This window comes from Bidens hawaiensis, unplaced genomic scaffold, assembly GCF_021521415.1.
Source record: "Bidens hawaiensis isolate Kalapana, Puna unplaced genomic scaffold, B.hawaiensis_p1.1 tig00017819_1, whole genome shotgun sequence".
Taxonomy (NCBI): Eukaryota; Viridiplantae; Streptophyta; class Magnoliopsida; order Asterales; family Asteraceae; genus Bidens; species Bidens hawaiensis.
The window spans coordinates 211319-238207 of NW_027492689.1; the positions used below are offsets into that span (position 1 = coordinate 211319).

Here is a 26889-nt window from a genome sequence, read left to right on the forward strand (position 1 = left end):
TCTTTCTTTGTATCATAATATGTTGTTCTGTTTCTGCACAAAAACATGTAGCTTTCGACTGATTGTGCTTCTTCACGCGTTGATGCAAATAGAATAGTATGATTTTTGTCAAACAAACTTGATTTTATTTTATTGCCTGTGTTCAAACATAGTTAAACTTAACTTACACAGATTCAGCTTGTCTGGTGTTTTCTTGTTTCATTTATACATGAGTTGATGAATGCACAAGATATATGTCATCACTTCTACCTCACACAGCAAAAGGTTGTATATATGTTACTCCATTTTAACCTTTACCAATGTTGAGAAAATTACAGCAACATCAATACCTTGGATTCACTCAGACATACTTTTCTCAACATTTAAAGAAAAGTTCCCTGATGATAAGTGATAACATATATCTAGATGTGTATGGTAATTTTATTTTTCAGAATAACTATTGTTGTAAAACATTATTTTTTTTTTCTAATTTATATAATATTTTTACGCGCCTTTTTCTAAGAATATAAAGAAAAGAAAGTTTTTGCTTTCACTTTCCCTTTTTTGTCCCAAATTTGAATATCTTCATCTTTAATTTTGAAAAATATATAAATGAGTTATTTATTTTGTGGAGATAGATTAAATAAGGTATTTAAATTTTATTTTTATTTATGTGATTGAGTTACGAGATAACCATTCAATGTGGAGATACTTTCGAGTTCAAAAGAAACGAGATAGTGTGTGTAGTGGCCAAGAGGGAGAGATAGGCCCGGATGACAGTAATGTGTGGTGAATAGCAGTTTGAGGAGCTGCAGTTAGCCGAGACAGTAGAATGACCAAAGGTTTTGGTCGAGAGGTGTTGTGATGACGGGACATCGAATCGTAGGCGGCTTGAGACAACCGTCGATGAGTTTGTTAATTTAATTTCAAACCAAATTACTAAAGGTATGAAAAAGAACACAAACACAATTGCTTTTGTAAGGAAAATCAAAGCATTTAGCTTTAACCTTTAAGAAGTGAAAGGTTAAGATAAGATATGATTGGTATAGAATATATCTTTTGAGTACAATACATTTTTACATATATAGGTAGCAGCCTTTGAAACATGAATGCTTTGGTACTTTTTGCAAATGCCTGATTTATGTCATACAATTAATAATCATACAAAGTTTAACAAATAGATATTTGTTTGTTTGTAAAATGACTTTGGAAAGTTAGCTTCCATGACCATGATATATCTCATCTAGCTATAATCCATGTCTGGCCCGGCCTGGGGGTCTTTTCGAGTTTCCTGCCCTCCTGCACATTAAGCATATCTCGACTAAGTTATCGATGGCCAGAGCCCTTATCAACAAACACATATGTAATTATGTATATATCCCAAGAGCTACCGGTTAATATATAAAATAAAAATGTTAGATGAGATATTATCCGGCCAAGCTCAAATGGTAAAAGGTATTTAGTACGGTTTTAAGAAAGGAAAATGACCAAAATGTCCATTCGATGATTTTGAAAAAAAATAGATAGCGACCAATGGTCTTATGGTTGACATGTTGAAAATTGGTTGATCAGATGGACGTTTTGTCGACATTGACAGGTCAAATGAACATTCTGGTCATTATACCTTTAGGAAATGGTCCTTGGATTGGTGATCTTTAAGGTTTTTTCAAGAAGACATGCATGCAGTGATGGTAGATTTGAAGAAATTTTATTTTAACAAACATATATCATAACACCATGTTTAAAGGTAAAGCCTTTGTTATTAATTAATATATAGATATAACACATATATTACCTGTTATGGATAGGGTCAGGTCCATTGGGAACTCTTCTTTTCTCCATGCCTACACTTGCCATCTTCTTTGAATCCTGTTGTGCTTTTCCTTCATTCAAAACCGCAGTAGTCGTTGCTGATGATGTTTTTGTTTTGTGAACACCAAGAATGAAGAAGAAAAGGCATCCGAATAATATAAGTGCCTTAAGCAGATCACTGTTAAGGCGTCTTTTACGATCGCTCATTATATTTGCAGCTAACTACCAATGGATTGTAAGCTGGTATGGGATAATAATATGGTGGATCAGTGGGTTTGAATTGAACTGAGCTTCCTTTGTGGCTTATGTTTTCTTTATTCACTTTCTTCAACTAAATATGCATACATAGGAATAGTTTTTGCTTTTGTAGTGATGAGATGGCAAGGTATATGCTCCTTTTCTTTTTTGAGTATTTTGATGCAAAATGATTTCTAATCAAACTTTATAAGTCCTAGTTAAATGGATATATGTTAAAAATGTATAATCCTATATATAATTTAATTCTTATAAATGGTAATATTTTTTGTATTTTGAAATGAAGGTTATTCGGAATATTACTACAGATTACCGATGAACAACTTTAGCGCCAGATGGATGTAATAAATATCCGTTCAAATTTCAAGAATTAGTTCAAAACCTGTAATTGTTTTCTATCATTCTAAAAAGCAAATTGAAGATGGATAGATAACGGATATAAAAAATTAGAGTATCAGAATTGTCCCACAAATTTCACTTCACAACATATGTACTTGGCCAAAACAAGGCTGTTCTTTTGGGGATGATTGGCATTACAAAGTTAGAGCAACCATACCCAGTTTAGTAAACTATACGTAAAAAATGCTATAATTGGTAACAGCCTACAAGCAATGCATATGCACACAAACATAACATGTATATACTATTAATATTTTAGAACCAACTTACAGAAGTAGAAACAAAAGAATAATTATATCACTACTCACACCAAATTATGCATCCTTTTGCTAAAACTTACAAAAATGTTTTCCAACTGCCAAAAAGTAGACAATTCTCTAATTGTGTGTTTGTTTGTGTACATCTAATGCTGACTGGATCGAGGTGATTTGGACTTTGGTTTCATGGTGGCCCGTCGAATGACATCCCAAGGTTTCTGTGGTGCAGTCACGCCCTGATGCGTTGCGAAAAATGACTCATACCCGGGTGAGTCAAAGGCAAAGCCCGTGTGCTTTGACTTTTCCCTTGGGAGTAGCGCAAAGGCATACCTCCTTTCCTCTTCTGGTGTTAGCTGATTCGCAACCTCCAGTAATCCCGCACCAATAGGCTCTGGCTCGTGTCTGTGGATCTCCTGAACAATCTGGTAATCGTACGGGTAGAACCATCTCTGAGCCCTGAAACCAAACACGCCCATTCCTTTTTAAACACCAACCAAAATAGGAAGCGGTAAACACAATAATAGAAAGAAAAGCTCACCCTTGATACAAAAAGTCACCAAGAAGTGCAACAATGGGAACAAGAATGGCTATCAGATACAAGCAGGCAGTGCTCATCAATACATAGATGGTGAAATAAGTCCCCTGAAGTTAAGCACCGTCATCAACTATTATATACTTGCGTTCAAGTCAATTAATTATTAACAAGAAGCGATGCTGCGTACCTTATTTACAAACACAATGGAGTATATAAATATGAATATGAACCATGCTAAAATGCTGCCTCCAACGCTTATACTATGCCACCTTGTAATTGTGTTGCACATCATAAGAAGACGCAAATTCACAGTTATCACAAGACATGTGAAGACGGCTGTGCTTATGTCCCACAGCCCTAATATCTTCCCAGCGGAGGTTAAACCAGTTGTACTAGAAGACATCACAAAGTTATATACCACTACCGATTGATACACTGAAAAGCAAGCCAATGTACCCACAACTTTCCAGTTAAAGAAGGCGTCATTTATTCCTTGTTTGCATAATTGTGGGTACTTCTTCGAAAGTGATGCACTCACGTCCTGCCGTTTCATTTTATTATCATATTAATCAAATGTTATATATTATATACTGAAATGAACCAAACAAAATACCTACCTTGTCAAGAAGTCCAACAATGATCACAGGCAGGGCAGTGAATATAACATTATACAGAGATTGGAACCAATCATCATAGAACCTTTGACGAAGTTGTACCAAAACTGAGTCAGGGTGAAGGTAAGATTCTTGTAAAAGAAGTATGAAACAACCTTGCATAATCGAAGATAAGACCATCTTCCATGCACAAGAAGTAGATCTGTTAGAAAACGGAACTGAGCAATTGCAAAATCACTGGCCATTACAGCCTGCATCCCTTCCAAACCACTTATTCCAACACCAACATGAGCCGCTTGAATCATCCCAACATCGTTTGCACCATCGCCGATACTTAAAGTTATCTTATTTGCACCTTTACTAACCAGCCGAGTAACCTGTATGTAACAGAAACTAAGTACAAGAGAAATCTCCTTAACTTTTTGGTACAGTATATAACAACACCTGTGCCTTCTGTAAAGGAGAAACGCGGCAACAGACTACTGAACTGCAACTTAAACTCAAACTTAGCAATGTAGACCGCAAATTTGGGTCTAAAGCATACATTAAACACTTTCCGTCTATCAGAAGGGACAATTTCTGGCCAGTTGAGCCATGAACGATGCTTTGTGCTTCTTCATGGCACTTGCGAAGCTGATTTTTCACTGTTTCTCTTATAAACTGAGCAATTTCCACTTGGTCACCCTGAACGAACATGAGTTAGTTTATACTTTATATATAAAAAAAAAGAATGCTAGTTATAAATAAATTGCTTACTCTGCTTTCAACCTCCCTGATTGCATCAGTTTCTGAACTGATAACAAACTGCTTCATGTCATTGTTAATTAACTTGCAAGCTGGGACAATCAAGTAAATAATTTATTAATTACAAAGCACATAAGCATGGTGACATAATAATCAGTTAAAAGATAAGAAAACCATACCATAAGCTATATTTATTGCAGTCTCCAATTTATCCCCTGTAAGCACCCAGATCTTAATTCCAGCCTTAGAAAGGGTTTCTATACAGGATGTTACCCCTTCTTGAAGTTTATCTTCAATAGCAGTGCATCCAATCAGAGTAAGATCCTTCTCTATCAGCTCCGCCACCTGTTTCAAGTTTCAAGATGTTTAACGTGAAAGTAGGCTAAAGATATTGCAACAGCAGTGCTTCATACTAGATATTTGGTAAGCACCATGATTCATCAACGCCGATTACCTCATCCAACTTTCTTTCACGGTCTCGTAAAGAAGATTTTGCCTGAATGTATTTCTCATTCCAACTTTCATATATTTCTGGACTTAAATTCCTGTAGGCCAGACAAAGAGTTCTCAATCCAGCTTCTCCATATTGCTCCAACTGCTCCCTGCTAACTTTCTTTAACTCATCATTTCCACTGGCTAATCTCTCGTAAATTACAGTATCAGCACCCTAAAAAGGACGAATTCTGTATTACAGCCGGTTAAAAACATGATAATATAGTTGCAGTCATTGTTTGCTAGGGGAAATACCTTGCAGTATAGTACAAGTCTTCCATCTCCATAACGACATACAACAGACTGGCGTTTCCTTGTACTATAAGTAAACAAAAAAAAATGTAAAAGTATATTAAGCATTAGATGAAGTGTATTTAGCAAAGCGGGTATACATGGTGTACCTGTTAAACTCTAGGACATTCAAAATTTCGTATGTGACATCTTGAACTTTTCCCATTTTCTCAACATGTGATTCACGAACATAGATCATAGTCGGTGTACGCCTTAAGAAATTGATGTCAGTACAATGATATAAAAGGAAATAATGGTATAAGCATAAATATATACCTGTAGAAGAAGAAACCGAAATTCTTCGCAGCAGTAACTAGAGCAGCCTCATCTGGTGATGCAGCTTGATATCTAAGTTTTCAGGGGATTCTTCACCTTCGGGGAGTACGGTATGGCATATAGCAAGGCATCTGAAAAATTCCTAATTACAGAACAAACAACTTGTAATATATAGACAGGTAACTCGCTCTGATGTATTAAAATAAATAATAAATATAGTAAGAGACCCTTTGCTATAAAAGTAAAATACCTTGCACATATCTGGATTAGGTTCATTCCTCCAAGAACCATGCATGAGCCTTGCATCATCAAAATTAAAACCCTTCTCACGTGCTGTATTAGATGGTGTTTTCTGCACATATAAAGTTTAACTCATGATTGGCCCATCAAGATACACCCTTTATAGTCATGCCAGATCATCATACCTCCTTAATATTCAAACCATTCCTCCTTGCTGCTCCCAATTTCTATTCCAGTAACACCAGTTCCATATGTCTCTCCACCAATAGAACATTTAAAGAACTCCATCAAGTTTCTTGTCAAAGTTCCAGTTTTATCAGAAAAAATATACTCCACCTGTTACAAAATACCAGCTCACTGAGTTTTACAACACCCACCAATAGTAAATATAAATAAGCAACTTATTACCTGTCCAAGTTCCTCATTCAAATTTGATGTGCGGGCTAATGCAGGCGTATTGGTTTCACTATGGTACATGCGCAAGTCATTGTTTATGAACTTGGTTGACTGGATGAATTTAATCATCTGAAAATTGGAAAACGATACACATGTAATTTGATATAACATGTATGCTGCAAAACTAGCTAACAAAATTCATAAGCCTACCTCAATTGAAACATAAAGAGAAATTGGAATAATTGGTGAATACAGAGTAATCAGGGTAAAGATGCTTAGAACAAAGACCTGAAAACAAAATACAAAAATCAATAACTGCAAAGAGAATAAAAGAAGCAACAAAGCCAGATACAATACCACAAATCCGTTGCTTGGATTGAACTGTTGAGAATCCCCATTAATCCAGAGCTCCAAGTAGTGGTATTTTTTATTCACAAACACAGCACTGCAGACGTTTATGTACAAAAATTATTTCATCATTATGGAAACTTGCAAAATGATAGCATGTGCTACCTAACCTAGTCACTTACCTGCCTATAGCCCCAATCAAACACATGCAGAGAAGAACACCAAAAAGTGTGGCTATTACTTTGTCAAGTTTTCTCTCTAGTGTACTCCTTTTGGAAGGAACATTCATGGCATTCATCATGACCTGTCGATTAACAGAATTAAAATTGTCATATTGGTATAGATGGATGAGGCACTAGAATATCTCTACTTTCCCTACCAGTAGCTTTGCTATGGGGGATATTTTACTGGGTATGGTTGTTTTCCCAACAAACAGTAACCAAATATATGAAAATAACACAAACTAAACCAACCAAACCTTAGTCTCATGTCCAGTAAATATTACAGTCCCAACAATGTGCTCTGTATTACGTAGACTGCACCCCTGAAACACATATATCAGGTTAACTAAAACAATTACGTACAAAATACGTAGGCATGCAAAATGTGATGCTTGAGAACGAGATGAATTTAAAGGCAAACAGCACTATCCTAGGGGCAAGAAAAAATATCTTACTCGCAACAGAATTTGATTTGGACCAATGGGTATGGTTTGCTTTTGAAGAATCAAATTTCCAGTGAAGGTATAGAGTGAATTGTTTGGTTGTTCACACTGTATTTCACCTGCAACCAGTTAAAATGTCAGCGCCATAATAAGAAGCTGAGTTTAACTACAGCAATTCCATGCATCAAAACAAAATTTGTCATTTGCTAAAGTCACTTTAATAGCAGTTGAGTATTTTAAACATATAATGTAGGCCAGGAAAGGACCGCCAAGTTGTCAATGCTCCGCCATGGGTGCTAGCTTGTTACTGATTTATTTGTAGATGTTACCTCTTATACCATGAAATGTTTGAGGTCCAAATAATCTTAATATTAAGAAAGAAAATTCCCAGGTCTAAACAGATATACATATATAACAATGAAACCCTAATGCCTCTAAGCTACACACAGTAATATATAAACTAATTCCATATCCTTGTTTCAAGAACCATCCACCTGTGTAGCAAAAGGTCCAAGGATAACATGGTAAGTAAGCCAAGACCCTACTCACCACCAAGGCCCAAGCAGCATGTAAACACTTAACAGTAACACATAGATATGCACGCCGGGATTTATATAAGGATGGTTGAAGCAGCAAAAGCATGTTCAAACATCTGAAGTTTAATTGATTGTCAAGATCAATTGTGCGTTTCAAATAACCAACCACGTGCAATGACATCTACTGTCTAAGCATGAAAACTTAACTCCAAAATTGATCAAAATCAAGTATTATCATCATTGAAAACAAAAAACCTGTCGAGCTAATTATATTAATGCATTTCTTTCATAGGATGTTTAAAGCAAATGCACATAATGTCAAAACAGAATGATTTAAACCTTTAAACTCTGAGGCTTTTTCAGGAGTCACATAATCCCATGTCTTCTCCAAAGCTTTCCTGATTTTAAGATTTGTTTCACCATCCAGATTTGCAGTCTGAAAAATGAAAAAAATATGAAGTTACAATATAGTAAAAACCGAGAAATTATACGCATCTCTTCTTTGAAAGCATGGATGTAGTCAATAATGGAATGATGGAGCTAATCTGCTTGCTTGTGCAGGTGATGAACGCTCAGCTAAGGATATTTGGAAGAGCACAAGTAGCATCTTGAAATGAGCAATGTAAAGATGAAAATGCAGAACTGAAGTAACAAAAATACAGACAAACACAGACACAAAAACATCTATTTTATGCACTATACATAAAACTAATAGAAACCTCAGTATAGCAAACACCATCAGGGTTTGTACTAGCTAGGAGTAGCAAATCAGCTGGAAAGAAACCATCCTGCTTCACCTGCACCAAGATGCACATTCAAATTTGCGTCAAAATATTGTGAAGGGAAAACAACCAGAGATTAAGAATAAGCAAGTAAATTCCGTTCACTAATACTTCTGCATGTGTTTAACCTCAGTGATATATGTTAGAATACATACTCAGCCATAGTTCCATTTCCACTAGCAAAAAGATCTATCTGTATGTTCATGCATATAGATAGATGTTCACAAGCCCCTCAAAAGGATCTATGTTATTGTTATAGTGTCAGTTGGTCACCATGTGCAGTGTATCCACAATGACTTCTTACAGAACACGCCATTGCCTAATCATGTGCGAGCTATACATAACTATCTCTGGTTTTGCTCTAAGGGATGTTCTTAAAATGAAACAAATGTAAAACATGTCTAAAAGTAACAATGGGACAGTTTGGCGTGATTTATGGCTAAGTGAATAAAACTTGTCTATGCTACAATTATTTTGCATATCTTGTCTATAAAACAGGAGTAGCTTAGACTATCTATTGGTATCCAATATAATTTTTGTATACTTTATGTCCTACATTTGCCAAAAAGGTAATATAATCCTCAATGAGAGTTAATAATGACTATAACTGGATTTAAGGAGCTAATTTCACATTCCAGCCACACACAAAAAATATATACTTTTAAATTGATTGAATTGCAATTTTAAAGAAATTGAAAAGTTCATCTTGTGACATATTTAAACTAGGTACAAAATAGCATATGACTTGTTAATGGTATTTTATGTATTAGGTTAAAAGCCCATTCATCATGTAACTAGCTAGAAAGCCCATGGGCCAGTTTGGGTTACAATTAGGGTTTGTTACTTGTATATATAGGTGTACTATCTAGTTGTTTATTATCAATCAATATACACACCATTTCTTTACATGGTATCAGAGCTACGGCTCTCGATCCAAACCCTAGCTGCCACTTAATCTGAACCGAACCAACTGGCCCTAGATCTAAAACAAACCCGTCTACCTCCTGTCCAGATCTCGTAATCCTTTTTCGAGATATATTCCGCCGTCACCGCCTCTTCCACTGTCACCACCACCCTCCGATTAGCCAACCCTGAAAATCCGACGCCGATCCGCTGCCGCACGCGCCCCCACGCGACACCCGAAGTCCGCCGCTGCTACCCACGCGCCGCCGCGTGACAGCGCGTGACACCACTTTTGGTCACCGTTTTTCTTCCAGGTTATTTCTTTATTACTTTCCTGACCTTCCTGTGCTGTTGGTTTTTCGATCCGGCAACTTTCTGTTTTCTGTTTCGGTACGAGTGTTTGTATTCATTCGGTCAAGAAACTATCAGATCCAATGGCAGAAAAAAAGGCTTCAGAAAATCAGATTGCTCCAGGTATTATTAATTATTCAGATGTTCTTCGCATTCCGGTCAAACTTGATTCAAGTAATTGGAGTTCATGGAGCCTCTTTGTTCGGAAGGGTCTTACAAGTGTAGGCAAAGAAGACCATCTCACTACACGACCCGCTGATCCAATCTCCCGAGAATGGCTCATTGATGATAGCGGAATACAGATGGCATTGTGGAATGCCATGGAGCCACAAATACTCACCATTACCCAAAATTTCCCCACCGTAAAAGATATGTGGGAACACCTTTCCTCACCATTTTCTGATAAGGAATCTCTCTCCCATGCATACTCGGTGGTCCAGTCCTACATCAGGGCTGAACAAGGAGACTCTTCTTTTACTGATTACTTTACCCGTTTTTCAACAATCCGAGATGAACTTCGCTCCATGTTTCCACCCACTACCGATTTGAAGGTCCAGGAGGAGCGAAACGCTAAGATGGATGTCATGACATTCATTGCCGGTATATCACCTAAGTACTCAAGTGCTCGCCCTTTATTGTTGAGCAACCCTGCTGCCACCTCTTCTATTGCATCAATGTACCATCTACTACGTGAGATGTGTAACACCCCGACCAAAGGCGGATTATACATCGGGGCGCCACATATTGTTTCATTACTCGTGACACTATTGGGTGTCAATATTTAATAAATACATTCATTCGCGCACGCGCAGGGTAAACAAGAGATATAAATAAACCAACATAAATCAATATATTATAAATCATAATATTCGAACAGCAATAACTTGTCTTGATACATTTTAATCTAGGTCCAAAAGTAAAAACGTCCTATGTGTCCACAAGCTCCAAAACAGCTACTGCAAACCTGAACATGTGTTAAAATAAACGTCAAACACTTGCGTGTTGGTGAGAAATCAAGTTTAATACAATACATAGATGACAATAAATCTGCGCGCAACATGTGTATGTCTGGTTTTCAACAAGGGTGTAATCTGATCGGGACCAACTCTAAGATTCATAAGACTGCCAGTGCTCACAATTGAGCTCACAAACAAGACAAACTGTGCATGTGCAAACAAAAGAGAAAATCATAAACGATAGTTCTCCCGTGTTCATCTAATGGTACCATGAGAACTGCGGAATAGACCGACAAGACGGTTAATGATCCACACATACAAATAAACAGCCAAGTCTACGTCCTCAACACATGGGATACTGCGCGACTAAAGTTCATAAACAAGTTTAAGACTCTAAGTTTGTATGAACACATGAACATCCCAAAACATTAAAAGCAAAAAGGGATTAGGTACGAGATTACTCACTTGATAAACGATGCGGTGTAAGATAAAGCAAGAACCAACTTTAAACAAGCACAAGTTAACCTATAAATAAGATTATTGTTTTAATGATTTGTTTTAAGTCTTGATTATAAGTTAGCATAATTAATAAGTAAATTATTATGTATAATATATATATATTACCGGAAAAGCAGGGCAGAACAGGGAGGAAGACGGAGGCAGAGAGGAAGGCGGCAGAGAGAGCAAGGAGCAAGAGAACAGGAGAGATTAAGTGTTTTGTGTGTGTAGTGTTGAAATATTATTATTATTTATAGGAAAACCCTAGGAGACATAATCCCTAGGAAAGGGGAAAAGATCTTTAACAGGATCAAGCAAAAGATATCAAAAAGCATAAGGATCCAAAAGCAAAAGATATCAAAAGATATGGCAGCTGCAGGGGGCAAGATAAAGCTGACAGGGAACAGTAAAAAAGCATGGGCGGTTCAGATAAAGGTACAGGTCAAGCATGGAAAAAGCAGATCTCCAAAGATTATGTCAGTCACTTTTTCTGCCAACCAATGGGGTTGGCGCGCATGCTGCGCCAAAAGTGGCTTTTCAGACATAAAGCAGATTAGGTCAACAGCTCAAAAGATAAGACAACTCAAAAGCAACGGCTAGATTAAACAGAAGAAAACTCAAAGGGGTTTAGCGCGAGAAGGCTGGAGCGCGAAGGCAGACACAGAAGGTCAAGAGAGCGCGAGCGCGAAGGCAGACAGAACTAACCTTAACGCGTCGCGGAAAGAACTACATTTCTAAGCGCGCCGCGGGAAGAATCACATTTCTTAGCGCGCCGCGGGAGGAACTAAAATTCCTAGCGCGCTGCGGGAAGAACTATAATTCTTCGCGCGTCGAGGGATGAACTACGATTCTTAGCGCGCTGTGAGAAGAACTACAAATCCTTAGCGCGTCGCGGGAAGAACTACCGTCCTTCGCGCGCTGCGAGAAGAATTACAATTCTTAGCGCGCTGCGAGAAGAGTTCGTCTCGCGTATCGCTGAAACAGGTGGTCTTCACGCAGGATTCCTTGTAAGGGGTCTGGCGCGTGGAGCTGCGCAGACAACCTTAGGCGGGAAGGAACAAAGGACAAGCAAAGAGTTAGAAGAAAAAGAGGGAAACAAGGCGTAAGGGCGGGACGGCGACAAGAGGGAAAAGAAGGCGGAAAGAGAGGAGAGGGACGGGACGGCGGAAGGAAAGAGAGAGAAAGAGGCGGGAAGGAAAAGTATATTATTATTATTAAAAGTAAAATATAAGTATAAATAAATATTAAATCATAAAAGAGATCGGGTCAGAGAAACGGGTACCTGGGTCGGGTCGGATCGGGGCAGATGTCACAGTCTCCCCTACTTTAAGAAATTTCGTCCCGAAATTTATCTCGAAGTAGGTTGCGCAGAGAACAGGTGCGGGTACTTGATCTTCATTTGATCTTCCCTTTCCCATGTAAACTCGGCTCCGCGCTTGGACTCCCAGCGAACTTTAACAATAGGGATATGACTGCGCTTGGTTTGCTTTACCTCGCGATCCATAATCTCAACAGGCTTCTCAACGAAATGCATAGTTTCATCAACTTGAACTTCATCAAGTGGAATGTGAAGGTTCTCGTCAGCTAAACACTTCTTGAGATTGGATACATGGAACGTTGGATGCACATTACTGAGCGCGGGCGGCAGGTCAAGTCTGTAGGCAACTTTTCCCACACGCGCGAGAATCTTGAATGGACCAACATAACGAGGAGCAAGCTTACCTTTCTTCCCAAAGCGGACAACACCCTTCCAAGGCGACACTTTGAGGAGAACAAGATCACCAACTTGAAATTCGAGAGGCTTCCGCCTACGATCTGCGTAACTCTTCTGTCGGCTTCTGGCAGTCAGCAGATGATCACGGATCTTGGCGATTTTATCGGTTGTCTCTTGAACAAGTTCGGGTCCTGTGATTTGAGTTTCACCCACTTCGTTCCAACAAATCGGGGAGCGGCACTTACGACCGTAAAGTGCTTCAAATGGGGCCATACCGATACTGGAATGATAGCTGTTATTATAAGAGAACTCGATCAAAGGCAGGTGTGAATCCCAATTACCTCCAAAATCAAGAACACAAGATCGGAGCATATCCTCAAGAGTTTGAATAGTTCGCTCAGACTGTCCGTCAGTCTGAGGATGATATGCCGTACTCATGTCCAAGCGAGTTCCTAGCGCAGATTGGAGAGATTTCCAAAAGCGAGATATAAAACGGCCATCGCGATCGGATATGATGCTCAAAGGAGTACCATGGCGGCAGACAATTTCCTTGACATAAAGCTGCGCGAGTTGCTCAACACGGTAGTTTTCACGAATGGGCAGAAAGTGAGCAGACTTAGTCAATCGATCCACTATTACCCAAATGCTATCATGTTTGCTTGCTGTCAAAGGTAACTTGGTAATAAAGTCCATCGCTACACATTCCCATTTCCACGTAGGAATTTCTGGTTGTTCGAGCAAACCAGATGGGCGTTGGTGTTCAGCTTTTACTTTAGAACAAGTCAGACATTTAGCTACGAACACAGCAATATCCTTTTTCATACCGGGCCACCAATAAGTTATGCGCAAATCCTTGTACATCTTATCAGCGCCGGGATGAATAGAATATCGAGATTTGTGTGCTTCACTCAGGATATCAGCGCGAAGATTCTCATCAAAGGGAATCCAGATGCGATTAAGATAACAGAGAATTCCACTCAGATTGGGCACAAAATGCGCTTCCGCGCCACACGCTAACTCGGCGCGAAGGTTACCATTACTGATGGATGCGCGCTGCGCGTCACGAATACGCGATTCAAGGTTGCTTTGAATCGGCGCGAAGTGAAGCTGGGTGCGCGGCAAGATACAGTTAAGCTGGCAGGGTTTTCGGCTGAGCGCATCGGCTACCACATTAGCCTTACCAGGATGATACCGGATCTCACAATCGTAATCGCTGATGAGTTCGTTCCATCGGCGTTGCCTCATGTTAAGTTCCTTTTGATCAAAGATATGCTGAAGGCTTTTATGGTCAGTGTAGAGGATACACTTAGTACCATAAAGGTAGTGTCTCCAGATCTTCAAGGCAAAAACAACTGCACCAAGTTCGAGGTCGTGATTTGTATAATTCTTTTCATGAACCTTAAGTTGCCTTGATGCGTAAGTGATAACCTTGCCTCGTTGCATAAGAACACAACCGAGACCTTGGTTGGATGCATCGCAATACACGACAAAATCATCATTACCCTCAGGTAGCGCAAGGACAGGAGCTTCACACAACAAACGCTTGAGCGTCAGAAAGGCTTCTTCTTGCTTCGAGCCCCAAATATACGGTTTACCTTTGTGCGTTAGAGCTGTTAAAGGCAAAGCGATTTTCGAGAAGTTCGAAATGAAGCGCCGGTAATAACCAGCTAAGCCCAGAAAGGAACGGATCTCAGAAGGAGAGGATGGCGTAATCCAGTTCTTGATTGCTTCAATTTTGGATGGGTCGACATGAATACCCATCTTGTTAACCACATGACCAAGAAACTGTACTTCATCAGACCAAAATTCACACTTGGAAAGCTTAGCATAGAGCTGCTCGGTTCGAAGCTTTTGCAACACCAACCGAAGATGTTGCTCATGCTCGGCCTTGGTCTTAGAATACACCAGAACATCATCGATAAACACAATCACGAATTTATCCAAGAAAGGCCTACACACCCGATTCATTAGATCCATGAAAACGGCGGGTGCGTTGGTTAAACCGAAGGACATGACCAAAAATTCAAAATGGCCATAACGAGTTCGAAAAGCTGTCTTCGGAACATCTTCATCGCGGATGCGCAACTGGTGATAGCCAGAGCGGAGATCAATCTTGGAGAAACAAGAGGCACCTTGGAGTTGATCAAAGAGGTCGTCAATACGCGGTAAGGGATACCGGTTTTTAATGGTGAGTTTGTTCAACTCGCGGTAATCAATACACATGCGAAACGATCCATCTTTCTTTTTAACGAACAACACCGGAGCACCCCAGGGCGAAGAGCTAGGGCGAATGAATCCTTTAGCAGTCAACTCTTGAAGTTGGCTTGCCAATTCTTGCATCTCAGCGGGTGCAAGACGATAAGGAGATTTAGCTACGGGGGAAGCACCAGGGACAAGATCAATACGGAACTCGACTTCACGAGCGGGAGGGATACCAGGAAGATCATCAGGAAAAACTTCAGGGAAATCACGCACAACAGGGATATCGCGAAGCTTCTTCTCTTCAGCAGGTTTAACCACATGGGCTAGAAATGCAATACACTTCTTCCGCATGAGTCTTTGGGCTTCGGCGCAAGACATAAGTTTAAGACCGCGGGAGGGTTTTTCGCCGTAGATATGAAGATCACCATTTTCTCGAGGTATGCGAATCATCTTCTTGGCGCAAATAACTTCGGCGCGATTATGCGTAAGCCAGTCCATACCAATAATAACATCAAAGCTTCCAAGAGGCATGGGGATGAGGTCGATCAGAAAATCGTTTTCGTTAAGGTTAAGCGTACAATCTTTAATCACTGAGTTTATTAAAATAGTTTCGCCATTAGCCAATTCAACTGAAAAATCTTCTTTTAAATCGTTGCGCGGTCGCGCAAGCTTCTGCTCGAAGGCGCGAGAGATAAAACTTCGATCGGCGCCAGTATCAAAAAGTACAGAAGCATAAAATCCGTTAAGCAAAAATGTACCATTAACTACGTCATTATTCGCTTGCGCTTGGTGCGCGGTTATGTTAAAAGCTCGTCCACGCGTCACTTGGTTCGAAATCTGGTTCACTGGATTCGCTTGCGTAATCTGAACTTGTAGTCTCGGGCACGCGTTCCGGAAATGACTGGGATCACCGCAGTTAAAGCACGATCTGGGTCGTGGGTTTTGGTAGGTTGGTTGTGGGTTCTGCGGGTAGACTGGTGGTGTTGGCGCAATTGGATTGGCGAGAAGGACTCTACAGTTTTCAGCAGTGTGACCAGTACGGCCACATCGGTTACAAAGTCGACACGGGGTTTGGGTTGGGTGGTGAAATCTACAGGTTGGGCAAAAGGGATGGTTTCCTGTGTAAGGTTTCTTAGTTGGCGGGGCAGGGAGTGCTGGATTGGTTAAGGCATAGTTGTGGGCTACAGGAGGTGTTGGGTAGGTTGACAGTGGGTTAGGCGCGTAAACTGGAGGTTGATAAATGGGTTGCTGGACAATGGGCGGGTTGGTAAGCGCGTAAGCTTGTCTGCGCCTACGTTTCTGGTTATGGTTTGAGGGTTCAGGTTTGGTTTCTGCGGGTTCATGGACAGTTTTGGTGGGTTTGGTCTTTTCTGTTCCCCGCAGGAACAGGGTTCCTGCTCTGACATGGTTGTCGCTGAGCACAGCGGCCAACTCGATGGCGTCAGAGAGGGTAACTGGGTTTCTGGCCCATACAGAATCTTGAATTTCCATGGGGAGACCCCCAAGGAATTTCTCTATGGCTCGGCGGGAAGGGGTAACAAAGTGAGGGACCAGTAAGCTTAGCTCGTGGAAGCGCGTCGCGTACTCGCGCGCTTCTCCACTGTATTGCTTCAGGTTCCAAAATTCTTCCTCCAGGCGCTTTACTTCGTTGGGAGGGCAGAATTCTCGCGTAAGAATTTCCTTGAATTCCTCCCATGTCATGCTAGAAGCAGCCTCTGCGCCACGCGCATGAGCTACTCCATTCCACCATGTAAGCGCTCTGGATTCCAGGACACTGGAAGCATATAGGGTTCGTCTGTCTGAGGGGCATTGGGTGTGGAGGAAAGTGTTTTCAATCTTCTCGAGCCATTGGAGCATCACGGTGGCTCCTTCAAGACCTGTGAACTTTGGAGGGTTACCCGCGTTAAAGGACTTAATGTTATAACTGGAGGTATTAGCATTGTTTTGGTTTAAGGCTTGGGCTATTGCGGCGGCCATTTCCTGGGAACGTTGCTGTCTACGCATGCGCGAGGCTTCTCTTCTCTGAAATCGGCGAGATAGCGGAGGCATTCTATAAAAGTTTTAATTTTAGTTAATATCTTGGTTTTATCGCAAAGTTTTAATCTTATAAAGCTTGGTTTCACGGAGTTAGATACTATCAAAAGTTAAAGTAAAATAAATGACCCTAAATGCAGACTTAATAAAGGTAACAAATTCGAATCAAGAATCGACAATTCATGTATCACCATGACTTTCCGAATTCCCAATTTAAAATATACGAGCAAACGAGTATTGGAGATTGACGATTCATGTATCACCATGACTTTTCAATCTTCAATATAAAATACACAAGAAAATGAGTATTGGAGGTTGACAATTCATGTATCACCATGACTTTTCAAGTCTCCAACCTCAGAACATAATCGTAAATGGAAATTGAAAATCAACTATTCATGTATCACCATGACTTTTTGGATTTTCAAACCCAACAAACGAATATGTAAGAAAAATCAATAAAAATCGAAATTCAACAAAAATCGAAATATCGCGAAATAAAACATAAAATCATATACTGCGCAAGCGCGAGCATATTCATAAATAACGAGTAATTAACAATAAGCGCGCAAACATGAGATTTCTCTCATGCGCGAGAAGGGACTCTTAGGTATTCTAGGCCGTTACGTCTAACCACCTATCCTAAAGTCAACGAGCTCTGATACCAATCTGTAACACCCCGACCAAAGGCGGATTATACATCGGGGCGCCACATATTGTTTCATTACTCGTGACACTATTGGGTGTCAATATTTAATAAATACATTCATTCGCGCACGCGCAGGGTAAACAAGAGATATAAATAAACCAACATAAATCAATATATTATAAATCATAATATTCGAACAGCAATAACTTGTCTTGATACATTTTAATCTAGGTCCAAAAGTAAAAACGTCCTATGTGTCCACAAGCTCCAAAACAGCTACTGCAAACCTGAACATGTGTTAAAATAAACGTCAAACACTTGCGTGTTGGTGAGAAATCAAGTTTAATACAATACATAGATGACAATAAATCTGCGCGCAACATGTGTATGTCTGGTTTTCAACAAGGGTGTAATCTGATCGGGACCAACTCTAAGATTCATAAGACTGCCAGTGCTCACAATTGAGCTCACAAACAAGACAAACTGTGCATGTGCAAACAAAAGAGAAAATCATAAACGATAGTTCTCCCGTGTTCATCTAATGGTACCATGAGAACTGCGGAATAGACCGACAAGACGGTTAATGATCCACACATACAAATAAACAGCCAAGTCTACGTCCTCAACACATGGGATACTGCGCGACTAAAGTTCATAAACAAGTTTAAGACTCTAAGTTTGTATGAACACATGAACATCCCAAAACATTAAAAGCAAAAAGGGATTAGGTACGAGATTACTCACTTGATAAACGATGCGGTGTAAGATAAAGCAAGAACCAACTTTAAACAAGCACAAGTTAACCTATAAATAAGATTATTGTTTTAATGATTTGTTTTAAGTCTTGATTATAAGTTAGCATAATTAATAAGTAAATTATTATGTATAATATATATATATTACCGGAAAAGCAGGGCAGAACAGGGAGGAAGACGGAGGCAGAGAGGAAGGCGGCAGAGAGAGCAAGGAGCAAGAGAACAGGAGAGATTAAGTGTTTTGTGTGTGTAGTGTTGAAATATTATTATTATTTATAGGAAAACCCTAGGAGACATAATCCCTAGGAAAGGGGAAAAGATCTTTAACAGGATCAAGCAAAAGATATCAAAAAGCATAAGGATCCAAAAGCAAAAGATATCAAAAGATATGGCAGCTGCAGGGGGCAAGATAAAGCTGACAGGGAACAGTAAAAAAGCATGGGCGGTTCAGATAAAGGTACAGGTCAAGCATGGAAAAAGCAGATCTCCAAAGATTATGTCAGTCACTTTTTCTGCCAACCAATGGGGTTGGCGCGCATGCTGCGCCAAAAGTGGCTTTTCAGACTTAAAGCAGATTAGGTCAACAGCTCAAAAGATAAGACAACTCAAAAGCAACGGCTAGATTAAACAGAAGAAAACTCAAAGGGGTTTAGCGCGAGAAGGCTGGAGCGCGAAGGCAGACACAGAAGGTCAAGAGAGCGCGAGCGCGAAGGCAGACAGAACTAACCTTAACGCGTCGCGGAAAGAACTACATTTCTAAGCGCGCCGCGGGAAGAATCACATTTCTTAGCGCGCCGCGGGAGGAACTAAAATTCCTAGCGCGCTGCGGGAAGAACTATAATTCTTCGCGCGTCGAGGGATGAACTACGATTCTTAGCGCGCTGCGAGAAGAACTACAAATCCTTAGCGCGTCGCGGGAAGAACTACCGTCCTTCGCGCGCTGCGAGAAGAATTACAATTCTTAGCGCGCTGCGAGAAGAGTTCGTCTCGCGTATCGCTGAAACAGGTGGTCTTCACGCAGGATTCCTTGTAAGGGGTCTGGCGCGTGGAGCTGCGCAGACAACCTTAGGCGGGAAGGAACAAAGGACAAGCAAAGAGTTAGAAGAAAAAGAGGGAAACAAGGCGTAAGGGCGGGACGGCGACAAGAGGGAAAAGAAGGCGGAAAGAGAGGAGAGGGACGGGACGGCGGAAGGAAAGAGAGAGAAAGAGGCGGGAAGGAAAAGTATATTATTATTATTAAAAGTAAAATATAAGTATAAATAAATATTAAATCATAAAAGAGATCGGGTCAGAGAAACGGGTACCTGGGTCGGGTCGGATCGGGGCAGATGTCACAAGATGTATGGTCCTAATGAAACTCGCCCTTCTACTGATACATCTGCTATGCATACGTCCACTGGTAAGGGTATTGGCCGAGGCTCTCATCAAACTCACAAAAGGGGAATCGGACGAGGTAGTGGTCTTATCTGTCACTATTGTAAGGAACCCGGTCATACGAAATGGGATTGTCTTAATCGTCCTCCTGGAAGTCAGCCACCTCCTAGACCCAAAGCTCGCATAGCTACTACCGGTGAGGCTTCTGATCCAAATGCTACCCCAGCCTACACGTTTAGCGAAGAAGATTATTGCCGACTCCAGCATCTTCTAGCTTCTCAGACAACTCCCCCTGCTCCAAGCGCCAAAGCTACCAATTCAGGTACGTTTCCTAGTCTCTCCTCATCTTGGGTTATCGATTCTGGAGCTACACTGGGAACTCGGGTATCCTTTCCAACCTCCATAACGTTTCCCACCAACCAGTACGCCTCACTGACGGTTCCTCATGTCCTGTCCTTGGCGTTGGATCCATCAATAATTCCACAAACCTAAACCTCTCATCTGTTTTGTTTGTCCCTAAATTTCCCGATAGCCTCTGTTCAGTTAGCCAACTCACAAAACAAAATAATTGTTCGGCTAAATTTTATCCTACTCGCTGTATTTTTCAGGAACTAGGGACGAACCGTCTGATTGGCACAGGTTTTGAATCAGGAGGTCTCTACCACTTATCTTTTCCGTCACAACCTACAGCAAATATATGTGATTCAAGAATCAAGGAGGAGCACTGTAGGTTGGGACACCCCTCTATAGCGGTTTTGAAGCAAATGAGACCAGATTTACCTTTTTCGTCTTTTAATTTTCATTGTGAGTCATGTCAACTTGGTAAACATACCAGGCGTCCCTATCCCCCTAGAGTGTCTAATCAAGTCTGTTTTCCTTTTGAACTTTTGCATTCTGATGTATGGGGCCCTTGCCCTACGAAGACTACTTTGGGTTTTCAGTACTTTATTACCTTTATTGATGATTATTCTCGTGCTACATGGGTTTATTTGTTAAAATCTCGTAGTGAGGTGTTTTCCACCTTTTGTGAATTTAATGCTTATGTCAATAATCAATTTAATACATCAGTTAAGACTTTACGATCCGATAATGCAAAAGAGTATTTTTCCACAGACTTCTCTTCATATTTAAAATCCCACGGAATTGTTCATGAATCCTCGTGTGCATATACGTCGCAACAAAATGGTGTTTCTGAACGCAAAAATCGACACCTACTGGATGTTGCTCGCACACTCATGTTCCAGTCCCATGTTCCTCACAGATTCTGGGGGGGGGGGCGCCGTTCTTACTGCCTCTTATCTGATTAACCGCATGCCCACACCTGTCCTTCATGGTAAAACACCATTCTCGATCTTGTTTCCTAATGGCACTCCTTTTCCACTCGAACCTAAATTTTTTGGTTGTGTTGCCTATGTTCATGACCACTGTCCGAAAGTTACTAAACTCGATCCTAGAGCAATTCGTTGTGTCTTTGTTGGTTATTCTCGAGTTCAAAAGGGGTATCGGTGCTATAGTCCTTCACTTCATCGATACTTTACCTGTGCCGACGTCACTTTTGATGAGTCATTTCCTTACTTTCTTACACAGCCCACTCCCGTTGCTGAGCCATTCCCCGACCCTGATCTACCCACATCTACACTTATTCCCACTCTTCCTATGCCGAGCGTATCATCTGATCCCCCGGTCTCCACTGCTTCTGATTCTCCCACCATAGACCCACCGACCGGATCTCCACCTTTACTTTTTACATATAGTCGGCGAAGGCAGAATCAGACTTTAGAATCTCCTGATTCTCAACCATCCTCTACTTCACTACCTTCTGGCTCAACCGTCCCTTTACCTACTCCACCTGCCCCCACCATTCCCGAACCCACTACCACCACCACTTCTCATTATGACCCTCCCGGTGCCCCCTTTCCCGATATACCTATTGCCTTACGCAAAGAACCACGACACTGCACCCGTTACCCTATTCAGGATTATGTTGGCTACTCTCACTTATCTCCTAAGGCTCATGCCTACTCCACTACCTTTGATTCCTACCCGATTCCCAAGAATGTCACAACAGCTCTCGCTCACCCAGGATGGCGACAGGCTATGGAAGAGGAATTGGGGCCCTCAGATCTAATCATACATGGGATCTTGTGACGCTTCCTGTGGGGAAGCGTATTGTTGGTTGTCGTTGGGTGTTCACGGTTAAGGTACACCCGGATGGTTCGTTACATCGCTTGAAGGCGAGGTTGGTTGCTAAGGGGTATTCTCAGGCATATGGCATTGACTATGAGGAAACCTTCTCCTCGGTTGCTAAAATGTCATCTGTTCGTATTTGTATTGCCTTAGCTGCCATTAATCATTGGCCGCTCCATCAGCTGGTTATCAAGAACGCCTTTCTTAATGGTGTTCTTGAGGAGGAGGTTTATATGGAGCAGCCATCGGGTTTTATCATCGAGGAGGCGGCCTCGAAAGTTTGCAGGTTACGACGTTCCCTGTATGGTCTTAAACAGTCTCCCAGGGCATGGTTTGGACGATTTTCTAATGTTATGGAACAATTTGGGATGACTCGTAGTGCTTATGATCACTCTGTTTTCTTTAGACACCAAAGAGGCAAACGAATTATTGTTGTTGTTTATGTGGACGATATCATAATCACGGGTGATGATGCTGTTGGGATTACCGAACTCAAACAGTTTCTTCAGACTCAGTTTCAGGTCAGCGACTTAGGTCGACTGAAGTACTTTTTGGGCATAGAGGTATCTCGGTCTTCACAAGGAATACTTCTTTCTCAACGGAAGTATGTCCTTGATATGCTGACTGAATATGGCTAACTAGGTTGCAAGCCAGTTGATACTCTGATGCTTCCTACAAGGAAGCTCCTCCCAGAGGAAGGGGATCCGATGAAGGATCCAGAACGATACAGACGTTTGGATGGTAAACTAAATTATTTGACTGTCACACGACCGGATATTTCCTTTACTGTCAGTGTTCTGAGTCAATTTATGGCGGCACCACACACCAGTCACTGGGATGCTGCCCTTCGAGTCTTAAGATATCTTAAGACATCACCAGGTTTGGGTATATTATATTCTGATCAGGGTCATTGCCGGGTGGGTGCCTTCAAAGAAGAAGGAGATGGTCGGATATCAGGTTTTTCAGACGCAGATTGGGCAGGTTGTCCAATATCTCGACGATCTACTACTGGATATTGTGTGTTTGTTGGAGGAAATCTTGTATCATGGAAAAGTAAGAAGCAACACACGGTATCCCAATCGAGTGCGAAATCAGAGTATAGAGCCATGGCAGATGTGACATCAGAGATGACATGGGTACGTCGTCTTCTCATAGAGCTCGGGGTTGTTTCTAATGACTTGATGCGGTTATACTGTGATAGTCAATCAGCCATTCACATAGCCAAGAATCAAGTATTTCATGAGAGGACAAAACATATTGAGGTCGACTGCCACCTTATCAGAGATCGAGTAGTAGGCACTCAAACAGATCCTCCATCCATTCAACCAGTTCATGTGAAGACAAACTTTCAGCTAGCAGACATTCTAACTAAACCACTCCGGAAAACTCAGATAGATTTTATTTGTAACAAGTTGGACATGATTAACATCTATGCTCCAACTTGAGGAGGAGTTTTAATGGCATTTTATGTATTAGGTTAAAAGCCCATTCATCATGTAACTAGCTAGAAAGCCCATGGGCCCAGTTTGGGTTACAATTAGGGTTTGTTACTTGTATATATAGGTGTACTATCTAGTTGTTTATTATCAATCAATATACACACCATTTCTTTACATGACTGACATATGATCTCTTTTAAGATTTATATGCCTCTAAAGTTGGTAGTATTAACAAGAAAACCATAAACTGAAAAACTAAATAGGCTATGGAAAAGATATAGTTGAACTTTTTTGGCCATAAGCGGATTGACTTTTGATGACCAAACATCCGTTGCAGAAGTAGAAACACGGTAATGACCTAAAACCCAGCTATATAAAAATCACTACTTAAGGTTCAATATCCAAATTCTCTTGGAGCATGAAAAAATTATGATGAAAATGGTGGCAGCAGACTAAAAACATAATCCAGACTTTTTACATGATCATAGAGAAAACAAATTGCAGAATACTTACTCTAACAATGTTCCCGACTTGAAGCTTCTTCCAGGGAATGGATTCCCACCTCTGATCTTGCAGCACATCCACAGAAGAGTTATTTATCGTCATATCATTTTGAAGGCGCTTCTGTTAAGATTATAGTTTTGTTGTAGAATGAGGATGATAAAACATTAGGTAACAAACAGTAACTACACTAAAAGAAAACGCGTACACACACACGCTAAAGACCGTTGGAATTTAGAAATATTGAGTAGCATACAAGATCATATAACCAACTTCTTTAAAGCCATTATCAGCAAAAACAATGAGACATAATCAGTCTAGAAAAACATCTCACCCAATCCTCAAATGCTTCCTTGACAAGCGAGACAAAAAGCACAAGACTTAATGGGATCACATTCGTAATTGGACTAACAGGACTGCATAAAAACAAAACTTTCATTGTCAACGCTTGCATGATTAGAAGCAAGTCTTCAAGTTTATCAAAATATCAAAAAGCGAAAGTAGGTCTAAAATGCAGAATAAACTGAGCAATATGACACAACAAAAGGTAAGTCACAACAAGCATTTCAAAGGAAATCATAAGCACAGGTTAGACCATCACATACGGATCCATGGTGGATAATGAAAGAGAATGCCACAAGAAGGTATGGGTTCTAAACACTTCTACAAGGCAATAGTTGGTTTATATCATGAATAAAAATTCCAAAAATAATTGCAACAATTTCTTTGTTGAATGTCAAAAATAATTGCAGCATTTCCTTTTTGGCAATTTATCTCCTTGTCCATAATCAATAACTGTAGAATGGTAAAAAATAGCACTAGCTTTATCCACAAAATCCCCCTACTTTCTCGTTGCAGGTGGTATTTTAGATATTTGACTTATTTACAAACATTTCCAATAAATATATAAAGATACAAACAAAAATCAAGTTTAAATGAATTACTACAGGTACGTATAATAAGGCATATAGTTATGAGTAGGTAACATCAACAAGGCAATAAATATGCTTATGTTATTCAGAAACCATACCTGACAGGTGTAAATGATAAACAAGAGATTGTAAGAAAGTACAGGTTAGCCACCCGCCTAAACTGTCAAAATGAACAAGAAACTATGTCAGTAACAATACATGGTTCAGACAATTACTTAACTTTAAAGAGGGTGGTAACTCTAAATATAAAGCCATGAGCAACATAGACTCTCTTAGTTAAGCATGTCATTACGCTGTATACAAAAAAACTTCAGATGCTAATGGCAAGTAAACTTAAGAAGTGTTTGAAAACAATATACTTTTTAACAAGTGAGGGGGTGGGGTAGGGTTCTTAGGCATTGAAAGTTTACGCAACACTCACAGGCAAATATTATTAAATTGTTCATAAATCATGAGCTTTCACCAGATTCAATGGATAAACATATACTTCTTTCATAAGTGTTTGAAAAGACTTACCTGTTCATAGAGCCCCTTTGGTAAAAAGGTAACAACATTGTACTTCATTCTTGATACGGAATTTCCCTGAAACATATTATTTACATCAATGAAGATTTAACACATTCAAACTATACTTTCTTAATCCCCGAGTTATTAAGCTTTTCACTCAAAACGTAAAAAAGGAAGAACATGTTATACTGTCTTGATATGTAGATTCACAAGTAACTATCAGTATGTCCTCTATAGGCGTGTAAAATAAATAAATCGGAAAGTATAAAATAATTTGATATACTGCCTCAAGAGAGTAGCAATAACATGGACCAGAGCGTAGGACAAATATTATTTAATTCTCAGCAGTTAATGTCTTTAATGTTACTTGTGTATTTAATGTTAATTGATATGTTTGATGTTAATCGTTATTAATTGATGTTGGTTGTTACTCGGCGACAATTAACCGATGAATGGGTGTGTTAGTTGTTACTTGGTGTATATTAACCTAACCGGCAATAAGATATATAGTATAAATTGACATTAGTTAGTTGTTACTTAAATAAGATGTAAAGCGATGCATTGTTTACCAAAAAAGACATAACATATATTGTAATTTGATTCTATAAATAATTCTATTGAATAGTCCTCCTCCCCCAACCCCCCGGTTTAAGTGAATGATTGTGTGCTCTAAGTCAGGCCCTCGAATTGCTACAATTGTTAGTGTGTTTGGCAGTTGCAAAAGGAAAATTTGTTAATCGTAGGAGAGTATACTGAATTGCCGATATTTTATTTGCTTATTAAGTGGTTAGGCTCCAAGTAGAGTGAGTGTGAGCATAAAGCAAAGTGATTGTGATAGTTGAGAAGATTAGTAGTTACTAGTGATGACCAGCAGATGCCTAGAGAAATGCCTAATTACTAGTTAGTAGTGAATTGTTGGTTTGTTTGGTAGATAAACCTAGGTTAGGTAGTTGATTCAGATGATGATTGTTAGTAAGTAATTAATTAAAAGAGAGAGATGTATAACCTTGTACTTGGCTAGATGATTGGCTTCGCGATCGTTGCAGAAAACGGTGCGATGACCTGGCGCCTGAGGCTGAACACGGCCGAGGCGGATGCTGGTGCTGTTGGATAAGGAGGAGACGTCAGCAGTCGGCGTACTACTACTAGCACTAGATCCCCTCCACCCCTTCATTAATAACTACTACTCCGATTAATCAATCAATCGCCGGATCTTAACAACAATAAGTTCAAGAAGATGAATGAATGGATGGATGGATTTCACCGT

The 26889-nt window shown here is 40.2% G+C and overlaps 1 pseudogene across 1 annotated transcript; it reads right to left on the bottom strand.

Moving 5' to 3' along the window:
• Nucleotides 1-2841: 2841 nt before the first annotated feature.
• Nucleotides 2842-26796, bottom strand: LOC143554727 (phospholipid-transporting ATPase 3-like; annotated as a pseudogene). The gene is made up of 26 exons (XR_013139069.1): nt 26629-26796; nt 25632-25697; nt 25214-25275; nt 24518-24599; nt 24196-24306; nt 8558-8635; nt 8178-8274; nt 7315-7421; nt 7117-7182; nt 6821-6942; nt 6648-6735; nt 6501-6578; nt 6303-6419; nt 6080-6230; nt 5905-6006; nt 5655-5796; nt 5489-5590; nt 5343-5406; nt 5050-5262; nt 4775-4940; nt 4608-4687; nt 4296-4535; nt 3855-4228; nt 3425-3778; nt 3241-3344; nt 2842-3158 (listed from the first exon to the last, which is right to left on the bottom strand). The product of XR_013139069.1 is annotated as a phospholipid-transporting ATPase 3-like (transcript).
• Nucleotides 26797-26889: the final 93 nt, after the last annotated feature.